A 16,546-nucleotide genomic window follows, 5' to 3' on the forward strand; every position below is an offset into this window, starting at 1 on the left:
TGACCTGACCAGATGCAGGATATCAGTACAAGCTTTGCATAGCTCTAGTCCACTGCCCTTTACACCAGGAATTCTGTGGAAGCCAACACAGCCTGACATTTGATGCAAATGGAAGTTACATGCTTAGATTGAGTTATACGCTTTCATTGTGGTCTGATCCTACAAAGACTTAAGCACATATCTAACTTTTACATACTGAATAGTCCCTAGAGACTTTTATAAGGCTAGTCACAGCGTGTGAAATTAAGCATATGCTCAAGTCTCTGCAAGACTGGAGCCTCTGCTAAGAATATTGCTTTTACATACATTTAAATTGAAATATAGTTACAGGTGATAGGAAACTATGAAGCCTGTCTAGTTTAGTCCTCCTTTGAATTAGCAGGAGCACTTCACAACCTTCTCCTCAATACTCTGTCTCAGTCATTTCTTAAAGCTATTCAGACCATTCCGCCTCTTATCCTTGGCAGTATGAATGGCTCTGAAAGAGATTGTCTCTATTCCTTCAGTGTCTTTCCCTTTCTTTACGTAAGCTGGTATATACCCTTGTTCTTTTAATTTGACAATAGCTGAAATAGCCTTGTAGAAATTTTCTATTCCCATCTCAAGTTTTTCTAATACCTCATACATAGGCAGGGACATTGGGCATGCTGCCACAGCATCCCCTCCCACACAGTATACTGGTCAGTTACACACTAAGCCTTAGAGTTTTGGCCTAAGTTTCAGGCTCTCGTTTCTCAGGCCCTCAAGTCTTTGCTATGGGTTTTGCAGGTGATATTGTCAGTTGCACAGCAACCCTGCAATAACTTGATCCTGCTTGATTTAGGTCAACAGGAACCTTACCGTTCACTTCATTAGGACCAAGAGAGAGTCTTGGTTACTGATGACTAGATAGAGGATGAACAGATGGGTCCCGTCCAGGCAGGCCTCAAAATGAACATTAAAAGGGGAGTTCTTGAGTGAAACCACTCAGACTTTTCAATTTCAATTTACGCACAGTCCCATTCTTGGACACACTGTCTCCAGACGGCTGCCTCGATCTCTCCCAGAAACTTCTAACCATCCAAGATAAAGTTACCACATATGGTCATACAAGTCATTTTTTTAAGATACCACACTCTATTGTGTGCTCAAATTATGGACTGTTTCTTCTACCAGTGTGTGGTGTTTAGATGCTGCTTGTAATTATTAGAACTGGGAGCACTGCCTGTTGGGAGTCAGGAAACAGGAGTGGGGGGAAGTTGAGGGGGCGGAGCGAGAGCTACTGAGGGTGCAGCAGCAGCTTGGAAAAGAGGTGGTTTCCACTTTAAAAATAAAGTTCAAGTCTGTAGTACCTTGCCTGGTTGTTACAACATTTTGGCGACGAGGATGGATCTTCTGCCTCTGAACCTACCTGCACCCTTTCTGCAAAGCCCAGGTGAGCCTGCAGTTGCTTTTACTGCCTGGATCCATATGTTTGAGACTTACCTGCTTGCAATCATTGCTACAGAGATTTCTGAAGTAAGAAAGCATGCTATGATAATCCACTGCCTTGGAGCAGAAGGGCAGTGTATATTTTACACTTTTCCCCTTGCAGATGATAAATATGAGACTACACTCACTACATTAAAGAACTTTTTTGTGCCAAACGTGAATGTAGTAGCTAATCGCTACAGATTTCACCAGCGTGAGCAGAAAACAGGGGAGACTATAATGCAGTGTATTGCTTCTCTGAGGAGTCTGATTGTAACTTGTGACTTTGGGAATATGGCAGATGAGATGATTAGAGACCAGCTCATTGAGAAAACCACCATGCTTTCTGTAAGAGAACGTTTACTTCTAGAACCACAACTTACACTAGAAAAAGCAATAACCATTGCTACTCAGATTGAGTCAGCTACAGCTGAAGCCAAAATAATGAGCATGGATACAGGAGGCACAGTCCAGGCTGTGACTCCTTTGCAGAAAAGTTCACTATCGCTGCAGACAAATGATTACAAGAGGAAAACTAATGGAAAAATCACTGAATCAGCAAATTCAAAATACAGTAAAAGTATGCTTTCGCTGTGGATCCCCACAACACCTTGCAAGCTACACAGGATGTCCGGCAAAAGTAGCTCAGTGCAATCATTGCAAAAAGATTGGGCATTTTGCTAAAGTATGTCGCAGCAGCCAGTTCAATCAACAGGTGCACGCAGTTACAATACCAGATGTTACTGTGCCGAGCGTGGACAAAATCACTACTGCACATATTCCAGGACAGATAAAGTGCACTGTAAACGTTTCCACCATACCCTCAGGCAAACCACTCTCTATTCAGCTAATGTTGGACACTGCCTCAGCAGTATCTATACTACCTGATTCCATCTATTTGCATTACTTTAAAGATGTGCCTCTTACTGAACCCAAAACTTCTCTTGGTGTGCTATTTGAAAAACCATATTCCAGTACATGGCTGCCTGCCAGCAATAGTTACTTTTGGTGATTGCTGTGTAACTGCAGAGTTCTACATTGTCCACAAAGGCATTCCTATCCTTGGCAGAGATTTATTAGCTGCTTTAAATCTCAGGGTAGTTAATGGACAAATTGATCTCCCTCAGCAAAGCACTCTGGCGATACACACACCAATTTCAGCTGGGACCCAACATCAGGTTGAGGAGAAACTCCGCTGTGCTTATGGGTTTCTGCATAAAGTTAAAATGAGGAATAATGCGATGCCTGTACAACAGAAGTGACGGCGCTTACCGTTTTCAGTTAGGGAAGCTGATTCAGAGGAACTTAGAAAACTTGTTCAAAAGGACATTATTGAAGAGATCGACTCCTTGGAATGGGTTTTACCTGTAGTAGTGATGCAGAAGAAGGGTGGAGGCATTCGCCTTTGTGTGGACTGGATGTCTGGCTCCATAGCTCCAGAGCAGAGCTATGGAACCAGACATCCAGCCCAGACACCCACACCCCCTTCCACCCAGAGCCAAGCTATGGGGCCAGACACCCGCACCCACAGCTATCCGGGGGAGAAACAGCCCAATGCTGGTCAGACTGGGCTTGTATGAAGTTTTCTGAATACCACCTCCTTTCTTCAGGATGTGCTGGGCAGCTGCCAGGAAACCTCCAGCTCCCACTTCCCTTCCCTCCCTCTGTGAGCTGGGGAACTGAGCTCTGCCAAGTCTAGTAGCCCCTAGTGGTGGCCAGCAGCTCTGCAGCACCAATTCTGCAGGATAAAAAATAAAATTCTGTGCAGAACATTAATTGCGCATAAATTCTGCATTCAGCAGTGGCACAGAGTTCCCCCAGGAGTAAAGCATTGTCTTGGGTAAGAGACCAGGGATAAGTGACTGGTCTTATGGGACAGGGAGTAACCTGAATATATTTGTGATTTTTGGTGTAAGGGCATCTATCACAAAAGCAGGCCTGCCTGGGTGGCAAGATTGACCTAAGTGCCCAAAGGGAGACTATCTGTGACTCCATGTTAAGGCTGTTATAGTGCTTGAAGAGTTCACACTTGGTTGGTGAAATCTAATTACAGAACATACCACCAGCTTGGGATTTGTGCCTGGTTCCTTGACAGTCTGCCCTGGGACTGGCACTCATGCTTGTGAGCTATTCTAGACAGCTTGACAGCAATACCGGGACATCTCAAGTCAAACCACTTTATGCTCAAGACTTGCATTGGCTTATACGCTGTCAGTGCCCTCTAGTTACTCAAAATCTGCCAGTAAAAGGGTCTAGGTTTACAACCAATACCTTATAATCCCAAAGTTAGTGTTCTTGATTTAGGACCCTTTCCCACAAATGTTACTGAAAATACTGCTTACTACCCTGAATAGTTCCAGTGAGATTACTCCTATTAAAATCAACAGGACCTCTCTCGCAAGAGTAAGCCCTGTGCTCAGTAGTGTTTGGTGAACTGAGCCTTTAATTAATTTCTTGAAGGGAGAATTGTGTAAATACACTAACAATAAGAACATTTACAGCAGATAAGAACTATTAATTAACTATTAATTACAGTTAATGCAAAACGTACTGCTAAACTGAGGTGGACAGGTGGTACAATACATGGGAGTTATTTGCCTCTTCTCTTTTAGAACTGAATTTCTGAATAAATTACATTCACTATATGCAGCCACCCTCTAGGAAGGTAGGGAACAGTAATATCCTCTGTTTAAACACAAGATACTGAGTGACATATTGCACTACTTATTTGGTATTGTTCGGTATCTAAGTAAATATGCTTTTCTGTCACTTTTTCTAGTAATACTAGTAATTGAGAAATACTGAATCACTGGTTTCCAACAGCATCCATGCACACTTTATACTGAGCCGGTTTATAAAGATGTATAGTATTAATCAAAACTGCTATTTCCTAGCTACATACCCTGATTAACTGTAATAATAAATGGGAGCACATCATTTTAAAGATATTTCCCTTTGGTTCTGGCACAACATTTAGTGTCTGAAAAAAACAGCTTTTACATAACTTAAGTACAAAATAAATATTTCCATGACTTCAGTAGTCCAGTATAAAAAGCTTTGTTTAAATAAACATTTCCCTCCAGTGTTTGCAACTTCACTTTCCTGCATAATGCTAGTTAGTGCATGAGAACTGGAAAGGGACATTAACTGAAACAGAATCTGCATGCAAGATGGATGCTGACTAGTTATTGTCCAGGCTGAGAGAAATGTAGGTAAACTGCAGAAATAATTAAAAGTTAGTTGTGCAATATATGCTTTGTTTTAATTATCTGGGGACAGCATAGGTAAGGAAGCTTATTTTTAAAAATATCCTTGGCCCTATTAAGATAACTTTGCATTGGCTCAGTACCACAAAGCAGCCGTAAAGCTGTTTTAAATGGCCCAATAAGGAAAGTCTAAGAGGTAAAAAGCAAGTGGAGCTCCCTTTATGCCACTCTTCAATTCTCAGTGTAGGAAATGTTTCTTGGGAAAGGGTGTGGCCAGCACACCTGCTGCTTAGCTGACCCTCAGCTATTTTAATGGCCCCTCAGAGGCTATTCAGTAGTGAGTCAGAAGAGGGATCTAAAGTGGCCCCAGCACCTCCTATAAGCAGCCACCTTTGTCCCATGATCCAAGAAGGGGGGGGGCTATTTTTAACTTGACTGCTTCCTTTTAAATTATAGGTAAATAATGGCAATTTAGTCAGAGAGAAGACACTGTTACCACCATTAAGTAAACAAGCCAAAGGAGTTAAGAGCCAAATGACAGATCTCTCAATCTGCTCCCTTTAATGAACCCATATGAGAAAATTCAGCAGCATGGCAATCGTAAATGATTAATCACAATCCACAGTTTCCCCAATTACTGATGTAAAAAGCTTATTGAAAGGAAGGAGCAGTTATGGGGAATATGCATTATTTTTTCTGGAAGGGAACATAAAAGGCAGCCAAGAGTCTAACAATTTTACCTGTAGTAAGGTGTACAGCTAAATCCACCCCTTTGGATCTTACACCTACTTGCAATTTTTAAAAATTGTACCTGATTTTAAAAGCATACTGCACAAAAGGAGCTTGATCCTGTGCTCTGTACACCGAAGACTGTCACAGAAGTCATGCGAGTTTTAGGTGTGCAAGCAATATAGTATAGAGCCCAAGATATTCCATTTAGTTTTTTATGCAAGCATAGAGCATGATTTTATAAAACAATAAGTCTTTTATAAGCCATTTGTACAATGGGCTTAAAAAGAAAGTAAAACATTTTAAAAAAATGTTATAACGTGCAATGGCTCTATTGGACTTACTATGAACTGTGATTAACTAGTCTTTCTGCATGATAAAAAAGGAATCCACTTCAACTAGCTTTACCCTGCATGCTGTACTAAGTTACTGCCAAACTGAATTACACAAATCCCAGGCACTTGGAGGCTCGTGCACATAAGGCTCATTAGACAAAGTGCCCTGATAAACTAAACAAAAGTCCTTTCTTCTAGAATTTAAATATGACAGTAACACTTATGTGGACATTAAAACCACAAGTGCATCAAAAATGGCTGACTCTCAGTCAATAATGAAAAGAAATACAGCAAAAATCTTTACTTGGAATATGCTGCCTTTAATAAGATAGAAACTAAGACTAGACACATCTATTTGACTTTAAAATAAGTGGAACTGCATTACTATTCCCAGTAACTGTTTATGTTACTTGTTTCTGGAACAATACATTAGAGTAATAAAAAAAAATACTTTACTCACAAATCCCTTCTTACTATAACCTGGAAGAAGAATGTGAAGAGTACAGAACATATGCCAGTGTGCTAACTGAATTGCATTTGGTTCTCTCAAAGTAAGCAATGCATTCCTCTCAGTTTGCATCTTCCCCTGCTTAAGTCAACACAGAAAACATTTGCATGCTTTTTGTATTGCTGGAAGAACAATCCTAGATTGAACTTCTTCTCATTATCCACACTCGAAATAAGCACTTCACTGTGCCAACCTCTTATTTCAGCATCTATGAAATAGTAAAGCAACCATAATCCCCAAATTGAAGAATAAGGAGATATCCTCAATCTACTACACCTACTATGACTGGTCTGGGACAAAGCATATGATTTAAGTTTATAAACCACTGCCTTTTTGAAGATACATGCCACTGTACAAAGAAACAGTTAAAGGCACACCATGCTTTATTATGCATGTTCAATATTCATATTCCACTCCCTTTCCACCACCCAACACCATCTGAGGAAGTCTGAAGCATCAGGCATAGAAGCACAATGGATGTCAGCAGAATGAATTCACCAAATAGGTAACTTGACATTTGGCCTTAAATATATTTGAGGGATTTCTTCCTCCCTCCCCTTTCTCATGCATATTCATAGGAACTACATTCACCAGCCTGTCTCAGCCACTTGATGTTGCTAGCAACCACGACACGAATGAATTAGAAATTTCTGCAGTGGGCAAAAATCATACAATCACTACCGATAATGGGGGTACACAAGGAAACCATTTTGCAACCTTTACTACAGCATTAGGTCGTAGCTAATGCTAGATCACAAATGCTACATTTCGTTTGTATGCTGCTTAACCACGAATTTGCAAACATGGGTGCCCTACAAAACCCACTTCACAGCACACATGAGAGGGTTTGCAAGATGCAACTAGGGCACTGTTTTTTGCATATTTTGATTCAACCTCTCCCTCCCCCTTTCAGGAAATTAAAATAATGCAACTGCTTAAAAGCATATGGAGCGTGCAGCTTTGTTCCCAGTGGTGCACTACAAAGTGCTCCCCTCAGAGAATCCACTCTTCTGTCTCAAAGGCATCACGAAATGCCCCGTACGGACTTGAGCCTCGCAGCCACATGCAGCACAAAGCCGCGAGGCGGAGGATTTACCTGGGCTGTCCCCCCCCGGCAAAGCAAGTGGGGCGCTGAGGCTGCCGCATCCAACCCTCCGGGGCTGAGGGGCGGCTGGAGTCACTCACTGTGCCTGCAGGAGGCGGCGGAGGCGGTTTGAGACTAGTCCCATCGCAGCCCGTGGCAGCGTCCCGGGGAAAGAGCAGCAGGACCGAAGCCTCCCTGAGCGAGCGGGAGACTCAGCACCTGGGCGCTGAACAGCTCCACACAGACCCGCGGGCGGAGCCAGCCTCGGAGCGCGCAGCCTATCGGCGCGCGCCGGGGCCGGCCCCCCTCTCTCCGCGGGCAGCGCTGCTGCCGCCGCCAGAACCGAGCTCACGGTTTGACTCTGCCGCCGGAGCTGCGGCCCGCGGATTGATTCGGGCACGACCGCGCTCCTTCCTTCCTTCTTTCCTTCCCCGAAGGGAGCCGCCTCGCGTGCCGAGGACTGAGGGAGGAACTACATCTCCCAGCAGCCTCCGCGGCCGCTCCGGCTGGCCTCTGGGATTTGTAGTCCTTTGACTGAGGGAAGCTGCGTTCAGGAAGCCATTGGCCAGGCTGCTACGTTCGGCCTGAGTAGGCGGAACAAGCGGGGGAGGGTCGCCGGGAGAGGCCCTGGGGCCAGGCCTACGTTTCCCAGCATGCCCCTCTGTGAGGCGGGAAGAAGTCTGATCCTCGTGCCCGGGTAGCCGCTGGTGTGGTAAATTGGCCGTTGAAGGCAGGCTCGTGCCCGAGGGCAAGCCCGAGCCAGTGGGAACAGGCCAGTGCGACCTCTGCCTGTTGCCGAGAGCCGGACTGCCCAGGCCACGGCGCCTCGCTGCGGAGCCCTTCCGGTCACACCGCCGGCCGGTGCCCAAAAACCCACAGAACAAGCTACCTGCAGCGCCAGAGCCGGCTTTCTTCGACGCCTCCCGTGCCTGGTCAGCTCGCGGCAGCAGGTGTGTGGTATAAAAGCCCCGCCCAGCTCCTCGCGTGGTGCGACAGAGTCTTAGCTTTTACTTGGGAAACGGAAGTTGTAGTCCTGGGTGTTCCGCAGGAGAGCTGAAAAAACGTGACCCCTAAAGGCTCAGAGGGCAAATAAAACCATGTTGAAAATATAAGGCACGGGTTTTAAGCTGATTGCAGAGGGCTAGTAATACTTCATGGAGCCCTAGAACGGGAAGGGACCTCGAGAGGTCACCTAGTCCCCACCCCGGCGCTCAAGGCAGGACTAAGTCTTCTCTAGGCCAGTGGTTCTTAACCTTTACTGCAGCCCTTTGGGTCTGCAAATATCTTCTCGCGCCCCTTATCAAAAGTCGTTGAAGTAGGTCAGTTCTTTAAACCTAGATATACTTTTTAGTTTGTATATTACAGTAATCGTTAAAAAACTTATAATGTTCATAAATACATAGGTTTGATGAAACAAAGTAGCTGTCCTTATGTGTCTGTGCTTAATTTGTGTTTTCGATGATTTAGCTTCTAAAAAAATCTGGCATGTCTCGCATCCCCAGAAAGGGCATCTCTCATCCCTAGGGGGTGCATGCACCCCAGGTTAAGAACCATTGATCTAGACCACCCCTGACAACCCAGTGGGCAACCCAGGTGTTTGTCCAAACTGCTCTTAAAAATTCCCAGTGATGGAGATTCCACAAGCTCCTTAGGCAATTTATTCCAATGCTTAACCACCCTGACAGTTAGGAAGTTTTTCCTAATGTCCAACCTAAACCGCCCTTGCTGCAATTTAAGCCCATTGCTTCTTGTCCTATCCTCAGAGGTTAAGAAGAACAATTTTTCTCCCTCCTTCTTGTGATAAAATTTTTCAAGTACATAAAAGGTTGTTATGTTACCTCTCGGTCTTCTCTTCTCCACACTAAACAAACCCAGTTTTTTCAGTCTTCCCTCATAGGTCATGTTTTCTAGACCTTTAATCATTTTTCAGTATTAATCAAAATGTTTGTGAAAGTTTCTGCAAACTTAGCTGGAATTTAAAATTTATAACAAGAATTGTTCTAGGCTGAATTTTACTGGCTTGTAGATAAGTATCACTAAATACTGACACTTATACAGTGCTTCCCAGGCCATTCTAGAGCACGGTGAGGATTGTTCTGTAACTGTTTTGCAGTGGGGGAAATTGAGGCAGAGTTGAAATTAGGCATAGAACCCAGTAGTCCTGCCAGACATACACATTCTACCCATTAAACTGCAAAAGAAAAGAATGGGGGGCTGTGCTTGGTAGTTACAATTTGAGGTCCCTAATTAATTAAAAATTAAATCAAGTTACAGTAGGGATTGAGGCAGGAGAGGCTTGCATTTTTAAAGAAAAGAGATGAAATTTTTTTTTTTTTTTTAATTTCATAATCACCTAATATTGACCAAAACCAATGGAAATGTACTGAACAACTCATTTATTTCAACTGTTTGAACCTTAGATTTGGCAAGTTTCAACATGCATGTTACAGCCTTTTTTAGGTGTTAAAAGTAGTTTGTGTTAAATTTAACTTCATTATTTAGAAGAAGCAGGACCTGAAATGTATATGTCATATTGCTATGTACTCCCCTGGTAAGGCTATCTAAACTGCCTTATACCCACCTGCCCCTCTTTCCTTTCAGGACCAAAGGATGCTTTTCCAGAAATAGTACTGAAAATAAACCGAGATGCAGGAAATTATAGGATTAGTGTATTCAAGTAGGCAGCTTGTTTTCTTTATATTTTCCCAGCTGCAGAAGCTTCCTTTGGGCCTCATTATCCTCTGCATAGAGTACTCTGACACAGAGGGTCAGGAAAGTTTACTATGTTTTCTTCCAGCACATAGGGACCACACTGACTCCCCATCTCTTTTCTCCTCTTTCCAAACTTCTGTCAGGAATGGCTCCAGGAGTAGTACTGGATGCTAGTACTGGACCAGTAAAGAAGGTGCATCCGTGGAGTCAGGCCTTGAGGAGGTGGGTAAGTTAATGTTCACTATACTGTTATATCTAGTCCAGCGATTCTCAGACCTGGAGTGCCACATCAGGCTAGTCTATACAAACACTTAGTTTGTAGCAAGCTTGGATGTATATGTAGTGCATGGCAGTCTAGTGAAAGGTAGTGTCCTTGTGAACCCTGCTGCCTCACACTATGTTCTCTAGTGTGCTTTGATCTGTTTTGAAATGGGAGTAGATGAAGATGCACTAGGGAACTTTTAGAGCGTTGCAGCAGGGTCTACGCAGACATGAATTGTGTGGCAGACTAGCTCATACCTGCATACCACCCTACTGCAGCTTGTGTACCATCCGTGGTACACGTACAGCAAGCTGTGAACTGTCTCAGTCCATTCCCACCTGACCAGTGTAGGATTATTCCCTAGACTATGTTTTCCAGTGCTTTGTCTGCTCAATTTGTAAAGGACGCATTTAGGCCAGATAATTTTTTGCTTTCTTGAATACACAAGAAAGGGAAAATCTTTTCAGCATTATGAAGTTTTGATATTATGAATTAGGCAAGGTTAGAACAGCATTTACCTTATTGCAACTGAAATAAATGTTAGTATTTTGGGTTGTTGCCGTGATTGTAAGGTAAATGTTCCACTTTTAATCCTGTTTACTGTATGATCTTACATATATTCTCCTGAACCACAGTGAAGAGACAATCAGATACGAGACTATCAGGAAAATAAGCAATTTCTTTCCTATACCTGTTTCTCCTTCCTACCCAGCTCAACCAAGCAACAGTAGCAGCATATTTCATGTTCCTCTGTGCTCCTGCCTATAACAATGGAGTGAAACTGCCAAGTTTTGTGTCAGGACCAACTTGCTGATTTTAGAGAATATGCCATAACTGAGGCAGAGGCACTGGTGTAATTCTCCCAAAGAGGAATTTAAGAACATAATGGAGCGGGGTGACAGGAGCACAGGAAAATAACATATTTCCATAAACCTTTCCGGAATTCAGGGCATGAGCTAAATTTCATTAACGTCAATGAGAGTCTTTTCATTGACTTCAATGGGTTTTGGTTCCAGCCCTTAATCCTCTGGTTTAGGCAATGAGGGCCCATTAGGTCCCTTTCTCAGCTGAAGCTTCTCTGATGTAGTGGTAGGACTACTCTGCTTTAGAAAGAACAAAAAACCAGGATACACAAGGAACGTATCCAAAACGTAGGCAACTTAAATTTCATTCATTCAGCAAGACCGTTCCTATTGTCCTCCACTTAAAGGGCCTGGTGAGAACAGCCATTATATGTTACCAGGAGAGACGTTGGCTCATCCAGAAACACCTAAACCTCAAACTCCAAAAGTGCTCTGAAATAGCACTGCGCTGCAAATGCTTTCTGGGTGCAAGTGCTTTCTGGGCACGGTTATGGAAGAACAAGCATCACTTTAATTCCAGATTCCAAAAAAAAAAATTCCACTAGGAACAGCTTTGAAAATGGAGTAAGTTCTGCTCAGGATGAGTATGCAACCATGGGCTTGCATATGGTTTGTTTGAAATTATCATGGTTCAAATCCTTCATTAAAGTGGAATGGCCTTATCAATCGAATATAAAGTGTGTTTTAAGATCTCCCATAGGCAATATTCCGGCCTTCAAGGGCCAAGTAACTGAATTTATACATCCTGGCTGCTGCTGACAGCAGCTGTAGTGTATTGTTGCTGACAAAAGTTCCTGCAGGCCAGTTACTCTCCTTTTTCCTTAGCACATGGTTCAGGAAAAGCAGGAAATGAGAAGAACCCATGCCCAATCTTAGGGAGAAGAAATAGCTCCCACCTCTATGCCAGCATCCCAGCCCTCACCCATCCTCATGGAGAAGAGAGGAAAGGTATTAGTGCTGTCTATTAAGAGTAATTTAATGTGTTGCTTGTTTTCAATTTGTTATACACCCAAATGCTATGTTGATGGGCATAGAAAACATTAAAATAACCAGGCCAGAAAGTCATTAATCATTCTGTCTAATCACTTCCCAGGTCTGCTTCTTAGCATTTGCTTTTGTTAAATGAAAGAACTGCAGCTGCAGTGACTCATCCTCAGTACCTCCAGTCTCTCAGCCTCAGTCAGTTACAGCCAGAGCAATATTGCACTTGTTATCTTGCAAAACAATAAACTGAGAAACACTGATTGACAACAAATTAGAATATAGGAAGACCCCTTTGTTAGTAGAAGGGGTTACAGTCTATTTGATATCTTAACAGCAAAGTAGACATTGTGCCAGATAATATAGCCAAAAAGGATGTTACATCAGCATGTGGAATGAGAATCTTATTTGAACTTTAATTTTAGTGTTCAGAGGTGCAATATTAACAATATTTGAATATTTAATTCTCCAGAAACTCTAAGTAAGAGTTAATGATCAGAGAGACTGGAGATGTAGTGTGTACTCATACATATAAAGTAAAGCCTCTGTCCAAATGTCATAGGAAACACTGAAAAGATGTAACAGTTTGGATAGTCTAGGTTATATGGGTGCGTATATATAATATATGGAGAGGACATCCACAGGATAAATTGCCAGGCCATGTGAAATATTTATTGTGGGTGAAGAACAGAAAAGATTCAAACCTGGGCTAGTGACAGGGATTTCTTTATGCTTAAAAAGTCATGATTTTAATATTTTACAGTCCTTCTGAGCTAGAAGAAAGAGCTTTATGCCATTAGAAGGAGATAAGATAAGTCACTCTGACCCAGTATTTTATGTTGTAGAATAGAAAATTTTAAGTCCGTTTTAGAACACCGCTTGTATCTGCCTTTAAATAGTCCATTATTTAAGAGGAAACAATTCCTAAAGTTGTTTTAATTTCTGCAGTGTACATAGAATATACAAAATACATGATTGTATGGGGTGATGTGAAGATTTTATCAGCACTCAGATGAGGTGACCTGTATAATTTACTCATGCCACTTGTGATTAAAGGCTTTTTCAGCATGTCATTGTGTCGCACCAATATGTTCTCCATACACATGTAATCGTGTCTATAGCATAGTTCAGGGAAGAGTGCTAACTACACGGAAAAACTAGGCACAGAATGGAGGAAGCAATTAGTCTTAGAATAGCAAGAAATGTTGTTTTTTTAATCAGGGATGACTAAGTCTAGAAGCAACAAGGAACGAAATGGGTAGAGGGAAGAGCTAGTAGAATTTTGCAAGGAAAGAAGTCAAACAATAGAGCTGGGGGGTGAGATTAGTTTAAAAAGAATCCAGCCTTTCCTTGTAATTCTTGAGGCTAGTAGTAACCCAAGCAGATGATCAGTTTGTTTTAACAGAAAAGGATCGTGGTTGCTGGAAGTGAAATGGGACGCTACACAATAGGTCTACCTGCTCTTGATTATTTTGAAGCAGTCAGGAAAGCATTTGAAGAAAATGTACTGACATAGTTGGATGAAAATAGCAAAAAAAAAAAAAAATACACTGTACACTGTTTCTGGAAATAAACATTGAGACTAGTGCCTTTTAGGACCCTATTTGGTCACTGCTATGTAGGCAAAGATCCCATTGGCTTCAGTGGGAGCTTTGCTTGCATGAAGGTGGCAAGATTGTGACTTTATGGATGGCTCCTTTGAGCTGCAATTTGAATTTTTTATACACCTTCACAATATTAATATCCACTGGAAGGGAACTGCCTCCAGCTCCAGTAGCTAAAATGCAACATTCTCCAGCCTCTGTTAAACTCACTTAGGGCGTGTGTGAAGAATGAAAGGTTCTGGTCTGAGATTAGATAGGTAGTGGAAAGAAATCTGATGTTGTAGAGAGGTCACCTAGGCCTCATTTACTGAGAGACAACTATCCTAGGGACTAAAGGAAAGAGGATTACTAATGTTTACAGTCTGTCCTGGTGACAGTAAGGAAGTGTTGGGGGCTAAGATCTTCCACTATTTGATGAATGAATATATCTAAAAATATTAGGAGAGTAAAAGTGACTGCGGGAGTTAAACTAATGACCAAATGCAGACCTGGGTTAAGCTGGTCTGAATTTACTCATTTACCTCTAGTCTGAATGTAGCCCCACAGTTGCACAGGGTGAGTTGCCTGTGATGTGAAGTATTATGGCGTCCTTTAAAAGAAGCTGTTAGCTGTTAGAGTTTCAAGTTGTAGTAGGAGCGGGGAGTTTATTCTGGGATGGTGTTCCATCCGAAGACAATACATAAGCCAGTATCATAAGATAATTGCTTGTTACTTGATCTTGGAAAGGAAAATGGTTAGTTTAACTACTATATGTGTACATTTAGAGATTGGGAATACAGAGTTCTTATCACATTTGAAGGAACTGTTAGAGAACTGAAGGTTAGTAGGTTTGCAGTGGACAGAGCCTCTTGAGATGTCTTCCAGTAAGTCCCAGCTTGCTGAAGCAAACAATCAGCAAATAGCAGTCAGCTAGTATTTGGGCCCCTATCCAGTGCTAGGTCTGGATCTCTGGATCTTCTCTTGATCCATTTTAGATAATATAATTTTGTGTACTGTGTCACTTTTTCAGCCGTTTCAGATGGTCCAGATCTGTCAGATCTCCGCTTTTACTGGCATAATGACACCTAAGAGATTCTGTAAACCAGCTTCAGAAGGCGACTTTTTTAAAATAATTTCTTGCTGCTCCTCTAGATTAATTGTTGTAAAAGAATAGCTTTATGTGTTGATTTCTAAAAGTCTGGTAAATCTGGACCCATATATCATGTTTTGTAGCAGATATGCACCATTTGAACAGCAATCCCTTTAAAAGAGAGTTTGTGTCAGCTGTCTAAATACACTCAAAATAAAGTTGACAAACCTAGCCACTCTACATTACTGGTAGTTGCATAACAGTGGGATAGCAATAGGCTCTGAATTCAGCATATCCATTAAAAATTTAGGGTTTATACTGCACAGAGCCATTACTCCTTATAACGTTGATTGTGGTGATGCTGTAACTTTCTAAATCAACTGTTGGACCACTTATTTTGGGGGGGAATAACCATAGATTAGGGAACTAAGGCATCTAATGCTTGGCAGTTAGTTTTCATGCTCCATATTTATGGTGCACATTTAGCTTGGGGCAAGTTGTAATTTGCAGAAGGAACTTTATTTTTTATTGTTATGGTTCAAAATTCAAGCTTCTTTCATAATTTTTCATGCTGAAAGATTATGATAGCTTTAATTCAGCAAGTTTTTTGACACAGACAGACTGCTTCAATTGCGGAGTATAAGAGAACAAACCAGAAGTTTTCTGCATTGTTACTGGATACACCTGGGGTCTGTGGCAGCTTTCTTTGGTCCAGCACAGGCAATTGCATTTTAATCACTCTTTTATACTTTAAAGCACAGCCTTGGTTATCACAAATCAATATTTTAGTAGAACATCATATTAGTACAAAATATAAACAAATTAAGTGTCCTCATTTAAAAACTGCATAAAGAATAAGTCGTGAGTTAGAAGTAGCATCTTTTACAAAAAATTTCAGATACTTTTCTCCCAAACACACCCCTTCACTCTGTCCCAATTTCTATTCATGAATTTAAGATGGAAGTAAACTCTAGTGGTATTTTAGCTGGTTGCCACTACAATATAAAGCCAGCATGCTTAGCCATAACGCTTTTTTAGAGACAGAGTGTCAAACTAATTGTTTTGGAGAAATTCCAGGTCAATTCCTTTCTACCAGGTTTTGTAATCCCTCAATATATTTGTTTTAACTCTTTCAAGACAATGCCTTGATCATTTGGTTTATAAAAACAGACTATTTTCATTTTCTATTCTCTGTTGACTACTGTTTTCTCAAAATAAAATCCAGTCTGTAAAATAGGTTCTGAAGGTTTCTGGACATTTGGGGTTTTTTTAGACTATTCTCCATATTAAATTATAATAATATTTTTTTACTTTATTCCATGGCAGCTAACTGCTTTTTATACATTAAGGACCAATTCTGCAAATAGAGGATAAACTTAATTCATATGAGTAATACCACTAATTTCAATAAAACTACTCATATGACTAAGGGTATTCAATGCTTCATTGTTTGCTGGATTGGGCTTTTAGGGTCAAACCCTACAAATTTATTATTATTTAATTTACACTAGTGCCTAGAAGCACCAATCAAGATCAGGGCCTCGTTGTGCTAGGCACTGAACTAACACCTAGTAAGAGATGATTATTGTACCAAAGAGTTTACAATCTATTTAGAGAGAGACTATACAATCTATACAAGAGCGACAAAGAGTGGGAGGGTATACAGAGGCACAGAGAGGTGCCCTAAGTCACAGAAATGTCAGGGGCAGAACTGGCATAAACCCAGGATACCTGAATCACAGTT

The 16,546-nt window shown here is 41.6% G+C and overlaps 1 protein-coding gene and 1 long non-coding RNA gene across 4 annotated transcripts in view; one reads left to right on the plus strand and one right to left on the minus strand.

The window, feature by feature from the left end:
- Positions 1-7,660, minus strand: part of SMPD3 (sphingomyelin phosphodiesterase 3) — a 251,983-nt gene extending 244,323 nt beyond the window's left edge. The window contains exon 1 of the mRNA XM_048870564.2: positions 7,324-7,660. The gene's annotated coding sequence lies outside the window, so the exon portion shown is untranslated. The remainder of the gene's footprint in view (positions 1-7,323) is intronic.
- A 46-nt stretch (positions 7,661-7,706) lies between these two features.
- Positions 7,707-16,546, plus strand: part of LOC142068651 (uncharacterized) — a 160,976-nt gene continuing 152,136 nt past the window's right edge. Inside the window, exons 1-2 of one of the 3 annotated variants that reach the window (XR_012664550.1) lie at positions 7,707-8,261; positions 10,167-10,249. This is a non-coding gene — a long non-coding RNA (uncharacterized LOC142068651). The remainder of the gene's footprint in view (positions 8,262-10,166; positions 10,250-16,546) is intronic. The other 2 variants (XR_012664548.1, XR_012664549.1) reach the window with 2 other exon arrangements.

The sequence above is a fragment of the Caretta caretta genome, chromosome 12, assembly GCF_965140235.1.
Source record: "Caretta caretta isolate rCarCar2 chromosome 12, rCarCar1.hap1, whole genome shotgun sequence".
Classification (NCBI taxonomy): Eukaryota; Metazoa; Chordata; order Testudines; family Cheloniidae; genus Caretta; species Caretta caretta.